Source organism: Mesoplodon mirus (assembly GCF_964341445.2).
Source record: "Mesoplodon mirus genome assembly, chromosome: 1".
NCBI lineage: Eukaryota > Metazoa > Chordata > Mammalia > Artiodactyla > Ziphiidae > Mesoplodon > Mesoplodon mirus.
In genome coordinates this window covers 53,526,677-53,546,169 of record NC_138976.1, presented here as the reverse complement: position 1 = coordinate 53,546,169, position 19,493 = coordinate 53,526,677, and the positions used below count along the sequence as shown (strand labels likewise).

The 19,493-nt window shown below is 36.8% G+C and overlaps 1 pseudogene across 1 annotated transcript; it reads right to left on the bottom strand.

The window, feature by feature from the left end:
- Window positions 1-592: 592 nt before the first annotated feature.
- On the bottom strand, window positions 593-1,926 carry LOC309804522 (non-selective voltage-gated ion channel VDAC3-like; annotated as a pseudogene). Its single transcript has one exon. The product of its transcript is annotated as a non-selective voltage-gated ion channel VDAC3-like (transcript).
- Between the last annotated feature and the right edge of the window lie 17,567 nt (window positions 1,927-19,493).

Here is a 19,493-nt window from a genome sequence, read left to right as displayed (position 1 = left end):
TAAAAAAACAAACAACCCAATCCAAAAATGGGCAGAAGACCTAAATAGACATTTCTCCAAAGAAGACATACAGATGGCCAAAAAAGCACATGAAAGTTGCTCAATTAGAGAAATGCAAACCAAAACTACAATGAGGTATCACCTCACACCAGTTAGAATAGGCATCATCAGAAAATCTACAGACAACAAATGCTGGAGAGGGTGTGGAGAAAAGGGAACCATCTTGCACTGCTGGTGAGAATGTAAATTGATACAGCCACTATGGAGAACAATATGGAAGTTCCTTAAAGAACTAAAAATAGAATTACCATATGACCCAGCAGTCCCACTCCTGGGCATATACCCAGAGAAAACCGTAATTCAAAAAGACACATTCACCCCAATGTTCACTGTAGCACTACTTACAATAACCAGGTCATGGAAGCAACCTAAATGCCCATCAACAGATGAATGGATAAAGAAGATGTGGTACATATATACAATGGAATATTACTCAGCCATATAAAGGAACGAAATTGGGTCATTTGTAGAGATGTGAATGCATCTAGAGAATGTCATACAGAGTGAAGTAAGTCAGAAAGAGAAAAAGAAATATCATATATTAACGCATATATGTGGAATCTAGAAAAATGGTACATATGGACCAGTTTGCAGGGCAGAAATTGAGACACAGATGTAGAGAACGTATGGACACCAAGAGGGGAAAGCGGTGTGGTTTGGGGGTTGTGGTGTGATGAATTGGGAGATTGGGATTGACATGTATACACTGATGTGTATAAAATGGATGACTAATAAATAAATAAAAATAAATAAATAAATAAATAAATAAACAAACATACACAGGTTATTTGTGCGTAAAATAAAAAAATTATGGGGTCTCTTTGAACTCCAGAATTCACGGGCACCTCTTATAGCAATGGATCATGATTGTTTACTAGTAAAGTTCACTTGATATGGACATGCAGAAATTAAAAAAAAAATTACTCTGAGCGTGCAAAAAAACAAAACAAAACCACATTAAGCTTCTAGTTCAAATCCCAGCCCGACCTTGTGCCCTCCTGCATTGAAGGTCTTTCCATGGATTAGAGCTGACAGGGTCAGTTTTACTCCTGATCGAAGGGGCTGAGTATAACGCAGCCAATCAGGGTGGCATTATTCACTTTAGCAGATAAAGAAGTTCTACAATCTAGCTTGTACTTAGCAGCGATGCCGAAACGTGTGTTGTTACTGCCGGCGGTCCACGAGAGGTTTATTGATGTTTCAGTCTTCTCATTCACCTTCTGGTAGATCTATCTTCCAAATTCAGTGCCATTGTTCACATGTGTGTGCAGCTGGAAGTCTGTGGCCTTGTAACCCAGGGCAAAATTATTCTGTGACAGTTTGGATTTGGCTGTGTCAAAACTCATCTGATAGCCAGCAAGCCAACCTTCAAAGGCCAACACAGCCCAGCCATAGATGGTTGGTCCAGAAAAATTGATACCAACATTACTGCCAAGACAGAAACAATCCTGTTTATAGGAGGCCTTCGATTTCCCACTCTTCTTCCCTGTGTTCCCTATAAATATAGTATCAAGAGTCAGTTTCGACCCTTCAGCCAACTTATTCTGTTCTCCAAAGACATTTCTGTCCCAAGAGTACTGTCTGTGTTCCACTTTTGGGTGAAGGTCAGTCCATAGTTACAAATCTTGTATTTGGTCTATAGGTTGCCTGATGCTTTCCCTGTATCATTGTAAGCATGACCAGAAGTAGAAAATACCACTCCACTACATGACTTGGTTCTCAGATGTATTTTGACCATGCCAAATCCATATCCTCTGTTGAAGACATCCTTGGCAGCCTTTCCTAGGTCATAGTAAATTGGTGTGTTACACATATCTCCGACTGCAGGGCCTGTCCGCTCAGCCAGGAGGGCCCATCCACTCTGCTAGAGCATCGCTGAAGGTCTTCTTCAGGACAACGCCATCCGCGCCTGCACAGCCCTACACCCACGGTATCTGTGCGCTGCGAGCCCCCACGATGCGGCTGTGCCAGTGTCGCGCCGGGGTCACACGCCACACACCAGAGCCGGACTAACACCCCCAACTGTCCGAGTGTGCGCGTGCGCAGCAGGGCCCGGCCTTTGGCTTCTTTCTTAATTATTTTTGTTGTTGTTGAGTGGTAGGAGTTTTTAAAATATATATTCTGAACATTAACCCCTTATCCAGATATATGATTTATAAATATTGTTTCCCACTCCATAAGTTGCTTTTTCACTCTGTTGATTGTGTCCTTTGATGCACAATTTATTTTTCTTTTGTTTCCTGTGCTCTTTTTTTAAAAATCACACAAGTATTCCCCAGTGCTCTAATCCAAGATTCAAATAGAATGATCATCATCACACAATGGGATGGAATGGAATAGATTGATCAGATGCAGTCACAAGTCCTTGTCTTTCTACCTTTTAGGGATACTTGTCTAACTTTTTTAGTGAAAGCACTGCTTAAATCCTGTCAAATCTCCATGAGGGAGATGGGCTTGAATGTATAGTTCTCTACATCCTGCTTATTGGGCTTACCCTATAGCTAGACTTGGGCTATGGGAGCATCTGAGCTCTCTCTTTGGGTCCACCAGACAAAACAAAAAACGAAAGAAAACCAAAGCAAACAAACAAAAATACTTCCGAAGTATAAAAGACCATGTGTCCAATTTTAAGGATAGATATCGACTATAGCATGGAGAGGCAGTGTACAATGTGGTGGATAATTTCACTGGTGAGGACTGTATCCAAAATAACTGAGTGTTCAGGAAAAAAATTACTAAATATTTCATCTCAGAATTGCTATGATAATTTGGCATATAACTGTAACTACCTCTGAACAAGTTGCCCTGTCAGGAGTATGGAGGAGGCGAAAGTTTCTCAAAAAATATTTTTAAAACCAATATACTGGAGTACTAAAATAACAAAACCTCTTTGTGGTTTTCTCTTTGTGGTTTTAATTCTCTCTCTGGACCTGTTCCCTTACCTGTAAAAAATGATGCTAAATAAATGAGTTGAGTTAATCTGTCTTTTAATTTGATTCAAAATCAATGAAGTATATGGGAAAAGCAGGTCAGTGGTGCCTACATGATTACATGACTTCATATGCCTCAAAATGGGTTTTGTTTTATGTATAATTAAAAGCAAATTATAAGCAAAGAAGATAATTACAACATCTTACAGAGTTCATGTGGGTGCGGTCGTGTGGTTAAACGTGGATGTGAGGGTACTGCACGAGGTAAGCTCCTTACAGTGAATTTACTAAGTTTACATTTCCCATACGGCAAGTTTCTTAAGGGTATTTAAGGTTTTAATGCAAGAAGCATGCGTGACATTACTCTGTTAATATTACAGGAAGTCTTTACTTTTGTATAGCTTATTTCGGCTGTAATAAAATCTGCAACTCACATTTTATATGCAATAAATGTATAGGATCTATTTCTCTCAGGGTCTTTAACAACTATCTTTACTACTGCAGCAAAATATTTTAGTGAAAATGTGTGATTTGTGGGTGCTAAACATGGAGATGATGTTGGAGGGACACGGTGGGACAAAGTGGCATAATGGGCTGTGAGGATAATAGATGCATTCTTTGGTTTACTGGATGACCATTTCACACCAAGAATTAAATTAAATTCATGCAGTAATAATTTTTAAGAGCCAGAAATACAGAACTATAGAGAAATGAACCCATGTGAGCTCATTCTTTTAGTCATATTGGCCCACACAAGACTCCTAAACAGTGTGTGTACCAAGCACAGTAAAAGATGATACTGAAACTATTCCTTTTCCTTTCCTTTTCCTCTAGCTTTTCTTTTCCATTATGAGGTATGCTTAGCTATTCAGCAAACAATTACAGATGACAAACTATTGTACTAGTTATGTCATGAAGAGCTAAAGAATGTTGGCAGAGACATGAATAATGCTCAGAATTTTCACTCAACCTTTAAGTGCAGTATTACTATTAATTCATTCTAGAATTATACAGACATTAGCAAGGTACATAATTATGGTAGTAATTTTCTTTAATATTATAATGTCTTATAAATGTTAGGATTGCTTTTCCAGAAGAGGAAAGATAAGAGTTTCCCTTATTCTGAGCTTAATCTTCTGTGAATGAGTTACCCCAATTGCCCTCCCCAAAGTCTACCTATGGAATTGAGCTAGGAAACACCATGTCCTACACAGCAGCAAAAGTTGCTACATAGTTATTTGGCTTTAAAATACCCTTCTTGTAAACAAGAGGAGTTATTCAAGAGATTTGCAGCATATCCTTGGTGAAGACAGGAGAGGAGAAAAATCTAGAAGTATATGTATTGTGCTTTGCTTTATATCATAAACATGTAAATGGAAGGTCAAGGATTTATTATTTTAAACAAATTCAAGTGAGGAGGGATGTTTTATTTTGTAAATAATTATGGCCTTATTTGTTTTAAGTTCAAATTTCCATACATCAAATTTTATTAAATGGAGCACATCTGTATGAGATATAAATGGAAAACCTGAGAAGAGTTCATGTTTAATGTAGTGATGATTTAATGAATTAATCATTCATTCATTCATTTGTATATTAAATATTAACCAAATATTTACCTAGACTCTGTTTTATTCTGAATAGACTAGATCTTACTGCAGGAACAAATAACCACTATTACTGACTCCAAACAGACCAAAAAAAGGTTTATTTCCTACACTAGTTACATGTTGGTGACAGGATAACTAGGACCTCTGTTCATTATCATGTCACCTCCCCTCTGAGACTCAGGCTGATGAAGCATTCACTGGCTACACCATGCCAGACACTGTGGTAGAACGGGAAAAGAATATGGTCAGGCCCACATTGTCTCTTAAAACTTCTACCCAGAAATGACACATGTCACCATGACTCATGTTTCATTGGCCAATACAAGGCCCATAACGTGAGTCTGAAATGCAGTATGAGAAATGCAATAAACTGAATTTCCTATTCACATGTTTAGGCGTGATTTCCTATCCCTAACTAAATACAGAAAACAAGCAAAAATCAGTGTTACTTGTTTCAGAAAACACTTGACCCTGAGAGATATGCGTGCTAATCAAGTAACTTATTGATCAAAACTAACATCCCACTATCAAGAATGGCTTCAAGACCTTCACTTTGTTGTGTCCACCATGCAAAGCCATCACGTCATAAATATTTCCTGATCTCCACTAATTCCCATTTTGCAAGACACAACTTAAAATCACCTAGCTCAGGCCCCAAAACCCTGTAAAAATTCTCCATTGATTTCTCCTTTCTGACACAATGTTAAAACAGTGTTTTCTCTAACTGCAGCTGGTCAAAGAAACTTTGCCTTGCTTAATCACTAAGTTTTTCTGCTGGCCTTCTGGAGGACTAATTATTTGGTATAGGCCTACTCCACACCTGGAAGGAGACAGGAAACCAAATATCACTGAACAGCACGAATGGTAATCATAGTATTTATATGTCAAGTGTTGTGATAGGCTTTTGAAGTAACAGATTTGAATAAGGCCCAAGCCTTGGCATATGATAGGTGCTTCATGTTTGTTAAATGAATGACTGAAATATAGAAAAAAAGGCAAGTGTGTATGAATCTCATAATACTTCATGAAGACAATGATAATAATAGAGTTAGCAAGATAAATAATTAAGGTCTATACAACCTCACTGCTATGCAACCCCATGTTTTATCTGGGGTTAATTTTTTCTGATTCACCTGTTTCCCTGGCCTGAGAGTACCCCACAGAGAGGCTGACAGTTTCTTCTCAATATGGTTTGCAACAAATCACAAGAATTGAAGAACTTCAGAAAGAAAACCTAGTCTAGAAGAGAATAACATATTTGACTGTTACTCAAATTTCATTCTCTTCCATATCTATAAATCCATGAAGACACAATGTTTTCACCTCCTAACACCTAATACAGTATAGATGTACAATAAAGATTTTTAATGAGTGAATGAATATTAACTCCATTCACTCTTGTGGCATTTATTGTGCTCACACTATATACAAAACTATGTGCTGGAGAAACTACCATGCTTCTAAAAGGTGAAGAATAGCTGGGCCTTCTCTTAACCCTAAAAGGCTAGGCACATTTCCTAAAGAAATAATTGTATGACAAGCAACATGATACAGTGGAAAGAGTTCTGAACTTAGAATATGTTTTCGATGCCAGCTCTAGCATTTGATTCTCTGTGTGAACTCTGGCAAGTCTCTATGTGCCCCATCTTGGTTTCCTAGCCTACAAAACGAGAGGTGATATATTTACATTTTAAATGTGTTATGAGCAAGCAAATATGTAATAGTTGGAAAATAACTTAGCACCATCTGCATTTAAGCCTAGCAAATTGTTTCTATGTTTCCCTCTTTTATCTCTTCATCTCTTCATCTTTTGTCTGTGATCCTTTAGCATCCTGTGGCATTTTATATCCTGCAGTGAATTGTAATTCTCTATTGCTTTGTCTGTATACTTCCCTTCGCAACTTCCCTGAGGACAAGACTATTTTATTCATTTTTACATCCCACACATTTACTACAGAGCCTGATGTATAGGAGATGGTCAGAAAATGTTTGAAAATGAAAGAACATATATAAATGTATAGATGAACTAATAAGTGAATGAATGAAATGAGCTGTGGAATTAATAACTTTCAACAAAGTTTTTGATGAATCATTATAGTAAGAGGGTCACTGGCTTCTCTCATCTGTGTACCTTTTTTAAAGACAAAGATGTAACTGATGTGCAGCAAAGGATGAACATCAACCCTATAGAGCAATTTTCCCAAACTTCCTCGATGATATGAATTACTTGGGTATTTATTAAATATACAGCTTCCCAGACCTTTGTCTTAAAGATTATAATTTTCCAGTCTGGAATATCACTAAGTAATTTGTATTTCTAACAGCTACTCCTAGGTAATTCATAGCATTATGGAAATTTGGTTAATACTGATCTAGAATATAAAATGTAATAACAGTTACAACAAAACATATAGTGCCTGCTAGGTTAAATTATTTTACTGCACTAATTTACTTCATTAATTTATAGATATTGACTCATTTAATCTTCACAACAAGCAGTCATTATTATTACCTCTGTTTTACAGATGAGTAAAACTGGGGTATGGAAAAGTTAAATAACTTACCCAGGTTATGGAACTATATATGGAATAGGTGGGATTTGAAAACTGGCCACCTGACTTTTGAGTATGCACTCTTAATTTTTCTTGATTACTTCCTCCCCAACAATGAAAACAGTGCATAGTGCTACACAATTTAAAACATATTATTTTTACTATTTCTGAGAGCAAGTGATGCTCACAAAGATCCATTGAGAGAATTTCCAAGGTACGCAACCACTTGAGGATTTGGATTTGCAGTGCAAGGGAGAGCACCACGGAGTTACTGACCAAACTCTTTGGAAAGCTACTGTATTAGTTTCCTACTGCTGCCGTAACAAATTACTACAAACTTCATGGCTAAAAAGCACACAAATTTATTATATTACACTTCTAGAGATCATAATTCCAGAAAGAGTCTTATGAAGGTACAATCAAGGTGTTGAAAGGGCTGATTCTTTCTGGAGACTCAAGAGGAGAATCCATTCCTCGCCTCTTCCAGCTTCTAGAGGCTGCTAGTAAACCTTGGCTTGTGGCTGCAGCACTTTAATCTCTGCTTCCATTGTCAAAATGCTCTGTCCTATTCTGTTCCTCCTCCTTCCCTCTTATAAGAGCCCTTATGATAACATTGAGTCAACCTGGACAATTCAGGATAATCTCACCAGTTCAAGTTCCTTAACTTAAATCACCTCTGCAAAGTCCCTTTCATCATGTAAATTCACATATTCACAGGTTTTGGGACTTGGGTACCTTTGGTGGCCATTTGTTACCCTAGCACACCAAGAGCAACACAAGGGGTTACCACATAGGACAGTTTCTTAATCTAGATGTCACGGAGCTTCTTGCTGTACTGTATGTGTCCACCAAAGGATGGGGATTGGGTGAAACATTTTTCAAAATCTTGGCTAGAATACTTGGGGGAATAAAAATACAGGTTCTGATTTGATCAAGAAATCATCCTTTAAATACCCATGAAGAACATTATACCCAACTAATCTCAGTCAGCAACCCCTTCTCTTTCTTACACGGGAACTGTTCTGTTATCCCAAGGTAAAAACTATCCATGGGAAGCTGGGTACTCGATGCTTTTCCGGAAGCCTAAATCCAACTAATTTTCATATTCCACAAGAGTTTGCTGTGGCTTTACCTACAAACTAATAACAAACTGCCCAAAATTTGAAGTCATAAAAAATCCTTAGCAAGGTTTTACAGACGCAAATCATGCCCAGTTGAAAGATTCTACCTTTCTGAGACAGAAGAGTGTTCGTATAACGCAGAGGAAATTCTGTAAAGGGCTGTCTGTATCTTAATGATGAATATTCCTCTCCTGTTGAAAATTCTGCAGCAAGCTTTAAAAAAATCGAATCATAGCATGAGGAGCTGCTGGAGGTCACAAAGGACTAAAATCTGTAATAATTTGCATGTCTCTATCAGATAATAGGAAGCAAGATGTTGACTGAAACAGTTTCATTTCAAATGATCTCTGTGATATTGATCAAATTGGGAGCATGGCAAATAAAAACATGTTTTCTTATTAATTCTTAAATTGCTTCTCTCATTTTGCAAATTTAAGTTAATGCATTGACAAGAGGAAAAATGTTACTTGAAGTAGAAACAAATATGAATTGGCTAACAGATGCAGGAAGCTAAACAGCAGTCATCTTTGGAATAATTTTTCTAGGCTTTGTTAGTTCATATTTTATGGAGCTAAGAAGAAAGTGTTGAGTTTTCCTATCACAATGTTCCATTAAGAGTATTTCCAGAATAAGCACCACATTATGTTTTGGATCTTGCCGTGCATGATAGGACAGCACTGAACATCCTCTGGATGACTTATGAGCAGTGAAATTAAGTTGCTTGCAAAGTTGTCTTTGGGGACAAGGCAAATGAATTGATCTCAAACTAATGGAAGTTCGTTTTAGGTCCTGGAACATTACTCTGAATGGCTTGAAGGTGTCACTTTAAGCAAATCACTTAAATATTTTGTATTAGAACCTCTCCTTTTGTATAAGACAGATATTATATACCTGCTATGTCTTTACCTAAAGTCCAGAGTACTTTAGAGATTTGCAAGATTTTTTTTTAATTTTTAAGGCATTCCAAAGAAAAATTGAACATGTAGGAAATAAGTATAATCTTTTCATGTCATATTTGATATAGATTAAAAATATTCCTACCCTTATGTTGACAAATATCATTCTGAGGGATTTATCTTAAGGAATTATCCAAAAGACAAAACATGCTATGGTCAAAGAACAAAGATGTTCTTTTGTGTATTAAATGTGATAAGAAATATATGAAAGCAATCAAATTGTCCCAACTATTGATATTTGATTATATAAATAATAGAAATGTGTTTAGTTGATGAACACTTTCATTAAAATAAATGATAATAAGATCTATGTGGCAGCATTGAAAATTACATAGAGTTACATGGAATTAAAAGTGAACCCTTTTTACAGGAATAAAGATGCAGATGTAGAGAATGGACTTGAGGACACAGGGAGGGGAAAGGGTAAGCTGGGATGAAGTGAGAGAGTGGCATGGACATATATACACTACCAAATATAAAATAGATAGCTAGTGGGAAGCGGCCGCATAGCACAGGGAGGTCACCTTGGTGCTTTGTGACCACCTAGGCGGGTGGGATAGGGAGGGAGGGAGGGAGGGAGATGCAAGAGGGAGGAGATGTGGGGATATGTGTATATGTATAACTGATTCACTGTGTTATAAAGCAGAAACTAACACACCATTGTAAAGCAATTATACTCCAATAAAGATGTTTTAAAAAATTAAAAAATAAAAATAGCAAAAAAAAAAAAGTGAACCCTTTTTACTAATATGCATATATGTTTTCCATATGGATGAAAACTGGATGAGATGTGCACAATTTAAAATGAATGATATGTCTAGGTAAAGATCTGAGTGATATGTATTTATCTAATTTTACATTTATTAAACATCCTGTAATGTTATACAGTCTTTAAAATTTTTAGAAATATTTAAATTAGGATTTTAAAAGGAAAGAAATAAAGACTTATGGGGGAACACTTGACTTTTTTGCTCTTACCATCCTGTTTTTCCTCTTTTCCATTCCCTAGACTCATCCAACATCACTATCTTCACTGGAAGCTTTCTCTATAATTCACACAACTGTTTAAAGGTTTATCATTCACAGTGTTCTGCTAGTGAAAGAACTCTATAGCGGCCTGCAGGCTCTGTCTAGCTGTCTCCTCTCCTGGCTCCCCCTGGGTCATCCACACCACTGGTGGTAAAATGCCAACAGAAAAATTAATGGAGCATCCGCCTATACCCTGATTCCTTCCTAAGGGAGCCTGTCTCTGGGGAGCAATTAAAAGGGCAAGAAAAATGTGCAGAAATCTCATGGGGACGGAAGGACGTGAAGACAGCTGGTAGATCTGGCAAACCCACGTCCCTGCAGAAACCTGTCGCTCAGAAATAATGCGGCCCAATCCTCTATGAGTATGCAGTTTATTAGACTGAAAGTGGAGGGAGCATCTCTGTGAATACAGCTATTTTAAAAAGAGTGCACCAGACGTTGTGCTCAGAACTATGCATGCATGATCTCATTTAATTCTCACAACAACCCAAGAGAGAGAAAACGTAATCTCCATTTTGTCAATGAGGAGAATGGGGCCCTGAAAGAGTTGATGACTTTCCCTGTGGCACCCTGGCTTACCAGAGAGTGTTGCAACCTTCTACGTTTTCGTTTAGTCTCTGAAGACAGCGTAACCAGGATTATGTAGAAAATACAGCAAAACAAACACCTTTTCCTCCATACCAGGAGATCCACAATCATGCCATTGGATCAATGGTCCAGGGCCTTCATGTTAGCTGCTTCAACTTGCTAATTAGATAGCCTTTAAGAATACAAACTTTCCTAATCAAACTAGCAAATGTTAGCATTGTATTTTGCTTCTTCAAACACCTGAAGTAACACCTCTGAGGTGAAGGAAAGAATATCATGTGTATGACCTCATCTTTGGATATTCTACTGTATGATACCATGTCTTAGAACATGTGTGATGGGTAAATGTTTCTAATGATAAGTTTAGCTTGTGACCCAATGACCCATATGCATGCTTGTTTTCCACTTGCCTTCTTAAAAACAAATGCAGTTAATTTCAATTTATAGATACATTTTGTTTTAACATCTTTTACTATCTAGGCCAGACCACTCTGGTGATGTGGGGGAGCTTAGGTAGATTACATACATGATGAAATGGGAAGGACAAAAAGAACTCTAGTGGCTAGCATATGCCAGGCATGGTTCTGGAAACATTACATATTTATTTCAGTCTTTACCACTGGCCTTCAAGATAGATACTGTTATTCCCATTTGTGCTTTTGAGAAGATAAAGGTTTAGGAATTTTCCCAACAATATCACACTACTGGTGAATTGTTAGAGCCAAGATTCTGAAATAGACTTTCTAAAGTCTTTTCCAAATACACCAATATTCCTTATATTCCCCAGAATAGCTCAAGCACAGTAATACTGCCAGGATCTTACTTCCCTTGCTGGCCTTGAAATGGTGCATGGGTTCTTAGTTGTAATCAACAGAAACTGACTCTGATCAATTAAATTTGTTTTAAAGGTTATTAGATAACTCGAGGAATCACTAGCAGGGCTGCAGATTGAGATATGGAAAAACAATAGGAACAAGAACAGCTCCTAAAACCATAGTCACAATCGTCCCACAGAACTAGTCCTATAAAGATACCATTGCTGCCACCATTAACCCCTTGATGCCACAGCTTGAACCTCCACCATCACCCCTGGCACTAGCTGCTCAACACTGGACACTGCCTTTGCCCATGGCCACTGCTGCCCTGGAAACTCGAGGAGTTGCCTCTTCCACTGCAGCCTTCCACCCACATGGGTTCTTCAATACCTCTGTTCTTTGCCTGAATTCCCTAACTCGAAGTTAAAGTGAGGTTGAGCATGTCTGATCAGTTGAGCCCGTGTCACATGCCTACACTTTAGTCACAAGGGGTACTGCAAAACCAAGTACCTGATATTCTCAAATTCTTTCATTATAGATAGGCTGTCACTGCCTTTCCCCAAAACTCAAAAATGCTATCGTCACATGAGCAATAGGAGAGGACAGCTCTCCCCCATTCCCACCATCCCTGATAAATGTCAACAATACATCTGAGTTTGTTTCTCATTCTTTTGGCTTCAGAATTTAAAAGTTTCCTTTTAAAATATAAAGAGGATCACCTAAAGAGGACAAACATTGCTGTGAACAAGCCAGCCCTTTAGATCCTTCTGGTTTATGTGATTATTTCACGTAAAAATCAAAGTTCTAAAAAGATGGGCTATAAAAAAAATCACGTTGATTTAGGTTCAAGGGTAGGAAAAGAAGAATTAATAGAGAAAGGCAAAACTGGTTTGTTTTTGTTGTTGTTCAGTTGTTTGTTCTGCAGACCTGGGAGGTAATTCTAGGAAAAGTGACTGAGAGGGAAAAAGAGGCAATATGACCAGAAAGTTACTTGAATAACAAATGGGTATGCATTCATTCATTCTTTGCTCCAACAAATATTTTTGAGCATCTATGCTGCCAGGCACAGCACTAAGTATTGGGGATACAAAAAATGTGTAAAATCTACTCATTTTTTAATGCTGTTTGCTTTCTTCATGTCTAGGGTGCTGAGTAGCTCACAGATACTTCCCCACAAGGGGCTAATTCTCAGGAAACCAAATATGATCATTTTCTCCTAAAACATCTACCTGGCATGAAATGAAACTAGATTGCACTGGTTCAGTCTGTGTTTAATATTCTGAAATCATAATTTGAGCCATAAATTCTGTTCCTTTCAAAAGTGATTGCTGTCTGGGGATTCTCACAGCAGCCTTGAGTTTGGGAGTACTCAGATCCTTTCCTGGCTGTCACTGGCTTGTTTAAGTGACCCTGAGCAAATGAGTTAAGCATCTCTGGGACTTGGTTTCTTCATCTCTAAAAGACGGATAAAAATACCAGCCACCTGTTGTGAAGATCAGGGAGCTAATATGTCTCAGAAGCTTTCAAATCTCTGGCTCTAAGCCTTTTGCTATCTATGCCTAAGAACAAAGACAACTCCTCATTGCTTTCACCCAAATGCTGCATTCAAAGGAATAAAAAAAACAAAAATACAATATTTGAGTTCTACAAGACTTGAAGCTTATTTTGTATTAGTTTGAATTGCAAACTGTTTTTCTCTGTTGTACTCTTGGCATTGCCATTTTTTAAATACAGCTCTTCATTTGCATAGTAATTACAAAGTTTAACAAATAGCATTAATGTCTGAAAGAAAGAGGTACACTCCATTTAAATTACTGACAGTATTGCATTACACATTTTTAACCTCACTTAAAAAAAAAAGGAAAGCTATTCCATTCTAATGTGCTGTACAGATTCCCAGAGCTCAGCAATATCTGTGCTTTTAGAAGGTAAAATCTCTTCCTGTGCTCTTTAGTGACTTCTAAAACCCTATTCATAAATACTGATTAGGCACTATTTCACCATAGGACACAGTGCTGTTGGCACAACTCCCCACTCAGAGCCAAACTGGAAATGTTAGTATAGTAAATTAGGCCAAATATCCTAGCTGTATTGCACATGAAGGATCATCTTTAATAAACAGATGCTAATGTAGCACTTGGATCACTTATGGCTGTAAATATCAATCCTTGGTCTTGATTCCAGGAAGTTTTAAAAAAAAAAAAAAGGAAAAGAAAAGGCATTCAAGGAATGTGTGCTATTTTAATACAAAATGAATAATAAAGAGCAAATGTGAAAATATAAGTTGCTTTTTGGAATAATGGTAAATTTGAACAAAAATACACTACTTAATAGTAGTATGAGGAAAGGGAAAAAAGAAGAAAGGAAGAGATCTCTCACTCTTCTCACTTATGTCTCTGTAGTATTTGTTTTCCTTTGTTTTTATCTAGCTCTGTTCCTTTGTGTATTCTATACTATGTATTTTTAACTAGTCTCCCTTTCTCCTCAATTGTTTGTCCATACTTCCTTTGAAGAAACTCAGTTCCTCTAGAAATGAAGCATCCTTGATGAATGATTCCTGACTTACCATCCTAACCACTCCACTCATATGCCTTTGTATCAAATCAGTACACACACACACACCCTACACACAAAACTCATGAGCAAACTGGACATGATGAAATATAGTTTAGAAAACTTAGTCAGGTGGGCAAATGATCATGGCTTTATCTTTACACTGGCCAGAGGTAAAATAGCTTACTTCCTACCATAAAACTTACCTTTGAAGGACATGTAGGAATTTCAAATAAAAATAGAGATTATATGAGATAAATAATATAAAGAAATTTGATCTGGCTTGGTAGACTATGCAAACATTTTAACCCGCCTATTCATTGTCCTGGCGGTTTATCTTGTTTGGTTTTCTGACTTGAGACAGCAGATGCAATACCTAAGATTAATCACAAATCCCTGATTTCCAGCCAAATGTCAGCAACTTATTAGACCTCCACAAGTCAAACTTCCCAAGTCTCAGTTTCCTCCTCTGTAAATTAGTGTTAAGAGTACCTATCTCATAGATTCATTGACTCATAGAGTCAAAGGACTCAGTACAGTGTCCAGCATATAAAGGGAGCCCAATAAACAGGTGATATGAACATCACTATTTCTAAATGAATGGAGTCATTCTGAGTCTTAGTCCTTAAGGATTTGATATTTTATTCACAGCTTTAGCCTGAAACAGCTTGTTTTTCATGTGTGATCTCTGCCTTAGAAAAAAAATATGTCTTCTCTTTGGTATATCCTTAGTCTTAAAATTCTATGCATACAATAGTTTTTTTTGTTTTTGTGCTCTGTCACTGACCTACACTCTGAAACCTTCAGCAAAGTACCATATTTTTCACAAATTTTATTTTCTAAAACTTCCTAAATACTATAGTAGTAGTTTACATTGTGAAAGTCCTGGTATTTTCAACTTAAAATGAAATTATTTGTGGTATAATTTTATCCTTAGAGTCAACATTATATGGTTTATCATGGGGAGACATCTATAATAGAGATTTAAAGCATTATGCTGAATAAGTGCCTCTGCTATATCCATCCAATAATAGCCTTATCTTGGATAAACTCCAAGAGGAACCTGATACAGTCTTCATTATAATAACTGTATTAATAGTTTAGTGATTGTTTGATCCCCTGCTCTATGCTGGGTACTATTCTATGTGTCTTCCAGAAGACTTAGTTGTAACCTTTACCACAGCCATTCAATAAAATAATTATATTCTCATTTTAATATTAGAAAATGGGAACTCCCTAAGGTTAACTCATGAGGTCACATAGATAATAGGAGTAATCACCTGGATTCAAACATAGGCCTTTGTTTGGCCTCAAACACCTATGTCTATTTTACTGTACCATTCTGTGTTCTAAAATTAAATCATAGGGATACTTTGCTTAGCAATACTGATTGTTCAGGTCTAACATTTCCTTCAGTGTGAAAGAAATGTGGTTCCTTTTTGGTAGGTTATTCAGAGATTATTTCTAAATGCAAAATTTTTTTTCATTTTAACCTCCTTTATAAGCAATAGAAATCTGAAAAGAATGGATCAACCATTTCATGATTTAATTCCAAGAAATAAGAATACCAGATAGATTCTCTAAGTGAATTGAGTTAAGGGATCCTGAAGAAGTTCACAGGGCATGGAGTTAAGTGGTATTACCTTGAGATGTGGATTCCGAACACGTGAGGCAGTAAAAGCCATGTAAACAGTGGACTAGAAGAATGTGAAACCTATTCTAGGTCCTGGGTGGAAGTCATAAAATGGTATATGCCTGAATTTATATAAGAATAGCTCAAAAACAACCAAGTTAGCCATGGCCAGTGGTGGGATCTTTAAGTCTGTGAGTCATTGCCAAGGACAAAGTAGATCCTTGGTGAGAGGATCAAGGACTTGACACTAAAAGAGTTCAACAGTGGTATTGGGCTTTATGGTGGCTCAGATGTAAAGAATCATTGGAAATTGAGGTACTATTTGGGATCCATGCAAGGGTTTAGGGAGGTGAGGACTTTCAATTAAACAGTATTATTTAGTTTTCCACAAAGGGATGAGATAAAATTATAATGTAAATTTTATAGATTAAACATTAATTTAGAAATAGGTTGTGGTGTGTTCTAAGAAAAAATCATGAGAAATAGATAATACAATATTAAGATAACCTATGTAAGTTTCAAAAGAATATTATAATAAATAGAAATATAATTTATGAGGGGATTGGAGATTATTTTAAAAGGTGCTATTATATAATATCAATATTATTTGTTTGACAAATTTCTGTCAACAAGTAATATTGTACTGCCCATAAATTGAGTATTTACAAGTCTCTAAGAGTAAGCAGTATTCTATGAGCATTCATCCAGCAAACAGAACTGAATACCCCTAAGTGCTTAATAAGCACTGTTGACTGTTTAATTAATGTTTTCAGGTTTTTAATCTCATCTACATCTCTAGGGAATACACTGACCTAATAGATTATGGCATCCCCTTTGGTTCAGTGATAGGCCTGTGAAGGAATGGGTTTATTTCCTATTCTAAGAGAGGAGGGTAGTACGTTATTTTCTCCTTCCATGAGTGTTTCTGTCTCTATTTCCTAAAGGACAGGGACATTGATTCACATTAATCTGAACGTTATTGGAAGCTGTGCTGCAACTACAAGGTGAGTTACCCTCAGTATAAAGCCATTCCTGATGTAAGCAAAGTATATAAATGGAAAGAACTTGGGTCTTGGATGACATCACTTAGCTGCTGTACATGATACATCTGGAGTCAACTTTACCTTTTATTGGTTAAGCCAGTTTGCATCTATATTTTCTGTCACTTATAGTCAAAAAAATCCTAACTGATACACATGCTTTCTTCTATGTGTTGTTGACTTTTCAGGAAGAAAAAATGTTGAGTTTCTGCTCCCAAGAAGCTTATAAGGGAGCAAACAAACATATACATTATTATGTTTGGATAAAATAGTTATTAAAGGATCTATATGTAAATATATTATATGTACACATATAAAATAGGCACATAAAATATATACATAATTACAAAACAGTGGGACAAATGTTAATGTTTATCATGTTCAGAGGGCAAACACTCTCCTGTCCAATTGCTCCCACAGCAGGCAGAGTACAAGAGACCACCAGGCTACATGAATGCAGACCATGGCTTGCCCAATTTCAGACATGAAATCCACATTCACTGTCTTCAATAATCAGCATCAGCAGTGAATATGGAAACATGACCCCCATGAACGAGACCTCCCTCACACTCAGAGTCTGAATAGATCATTGAACAGAAAGATAAGTTATTCCTCACTGAGCTCTATTGTAGAATATAATAACAAGTACTTCTTTATAAATTTTACATTTAAATTTAATTTGATTTTTAAATTTCATTCTTATTAAAAAATACCCTTGTTCTTGTGATATATATATATATATATATATATATATATATACACATATATCAAGTATTATGAGAGCACCATGGTTATGAATTTGCATTGGGGGAGGACACAGTCATGGAAATTTTCATAGAGTTATCATTTGGTGTTCAAGGTAATACTCCGCCAAAAATTTAGGAAAGTTAGTCAATAAATATTTATTGAGCACTTACTATGTGGCAGGCAGGCACTGGTCTAGGCTCTGGAGAAAAGAGAAGAAAACTACTGAAGAAAAGAGAAAAAAATCTCTTTCATATGTGGCTTATATTTAGTAGGGTTGAAAAAGTCAGATAATAAAAGAAATAGGTTAAGTTGTATGGTATGTTAAAGCAATGAGTGCTATGGAGAAAAAATAAAGCTGAGAAGTGAGATAAGGAGTGTTTGAATTGGTGTGGGCAAGGGAGACTGCAATTTTAGGTAGGATGATCAAGGAAAACCTCACTGAAAAGGTGATTTGAGAGCAAAGATCTCTAAGAAAGAGGATTCTAGGCAGAAGAGCTGGCAGTACAAAGGTCCCTGAATCTGGACCATAACTTGCATGTCCAATGAACAGCAAGATGGCAGAGCATCTAGAGTAGAGTAAGCAAGAGAACTGGAGAAGATATACTGGATCCCCAAATCTGGTAAGATTTCAAAGGCCTTTGTAAGTTCTTTGACTTTACTCTGAGTAAAATGGAAGGCCACTGGAGGTTTTGAGCTAAAGGGTAACAAGACCTAATTTAGGTTTCAATAGGATCATTTTGCTGTGGAGTTAAGAATAGATGGTAGTATAGAAAAAACATGGTATGTTTAGGAAGCAAGTAGTTGGGAGAGTGGCTAAAGGTTATTCTATGCTGCAGTGGGTTCTAGATGGTAAGGTATGTAGAAACTGAGTATGATGGACCTTGGTCTCTGGTAACAATTTTGGACTTTTCTGTAGGTGGCAGATGCTAAACACAGGGACAGCATGCTAACATTTATATTTCAGAGAGCACAATCATATGGCAATTTTTCCCTCTCTAGGAGAGAAATAACAGCGAGGCAAAGGAAGGAGTTAAGAGGCACTGATTGTCATGATTCGGTTTAACTGCCAATGAAGATCTAATACAACAGCAATTTAAATGAAGGGAAATTTAAACATTGTCTGTCTAAGGTTATCAAAATGGTTCGTCAGTTGACAAGGATCTAGACATTTTCTATATTGTTGCTTTACCATCTTAAACACTGGCCATTTATGGTATGGTCCAAGATGATTATTCCATTTCCATCTATCACACATGTATTCCAGCCAGCAGAAAGAAAAAAAATGAGAAAAGCATGTCAACCCCCTTTTAAGGACATAGTAAAAATAATTGCTCATACCATTGCTAATTACATCATATAGGTCAGAATTTAGCCTCAAGATGGTCATATCTAGCTGTAAAAAATGCTAAGAAATTTAATTATTATTCTGGGAAGACATGCAGTCCAATAAAATTCAGGATTTCTCTTGCTGAGGGAAAGGAAAAGAGGATATTGGGACAGTTCTCTGACTCTGCAGCAGAGGCTACTGCAGTAGTCCAGGTGACGGGTGCACAGTGTCTGATCTCAGCCAGTGTCTCTGCAGATTGAAGACAGCAGTAGGTTTAAGAGATGTTTAAAAGGGAAATCAACCAGACTTGGTGAACAATTGAATCTATGAATGATAAAGAGCCACATCTAATCTAAGATCTCTGGCTTGGAAACTGATTTTATGACAGGGTCATTAAGTGAAATAGGGGGATTCCTGAGGAAGGAACAGGTGTATACAAAATAGAAGTTCGGTTTTGTACAGGTTGTATTTGAAATTCTTTATGAAAGTCAATATCTAGAAGAAATCCTTATTTTTATATTATATTGCTTTT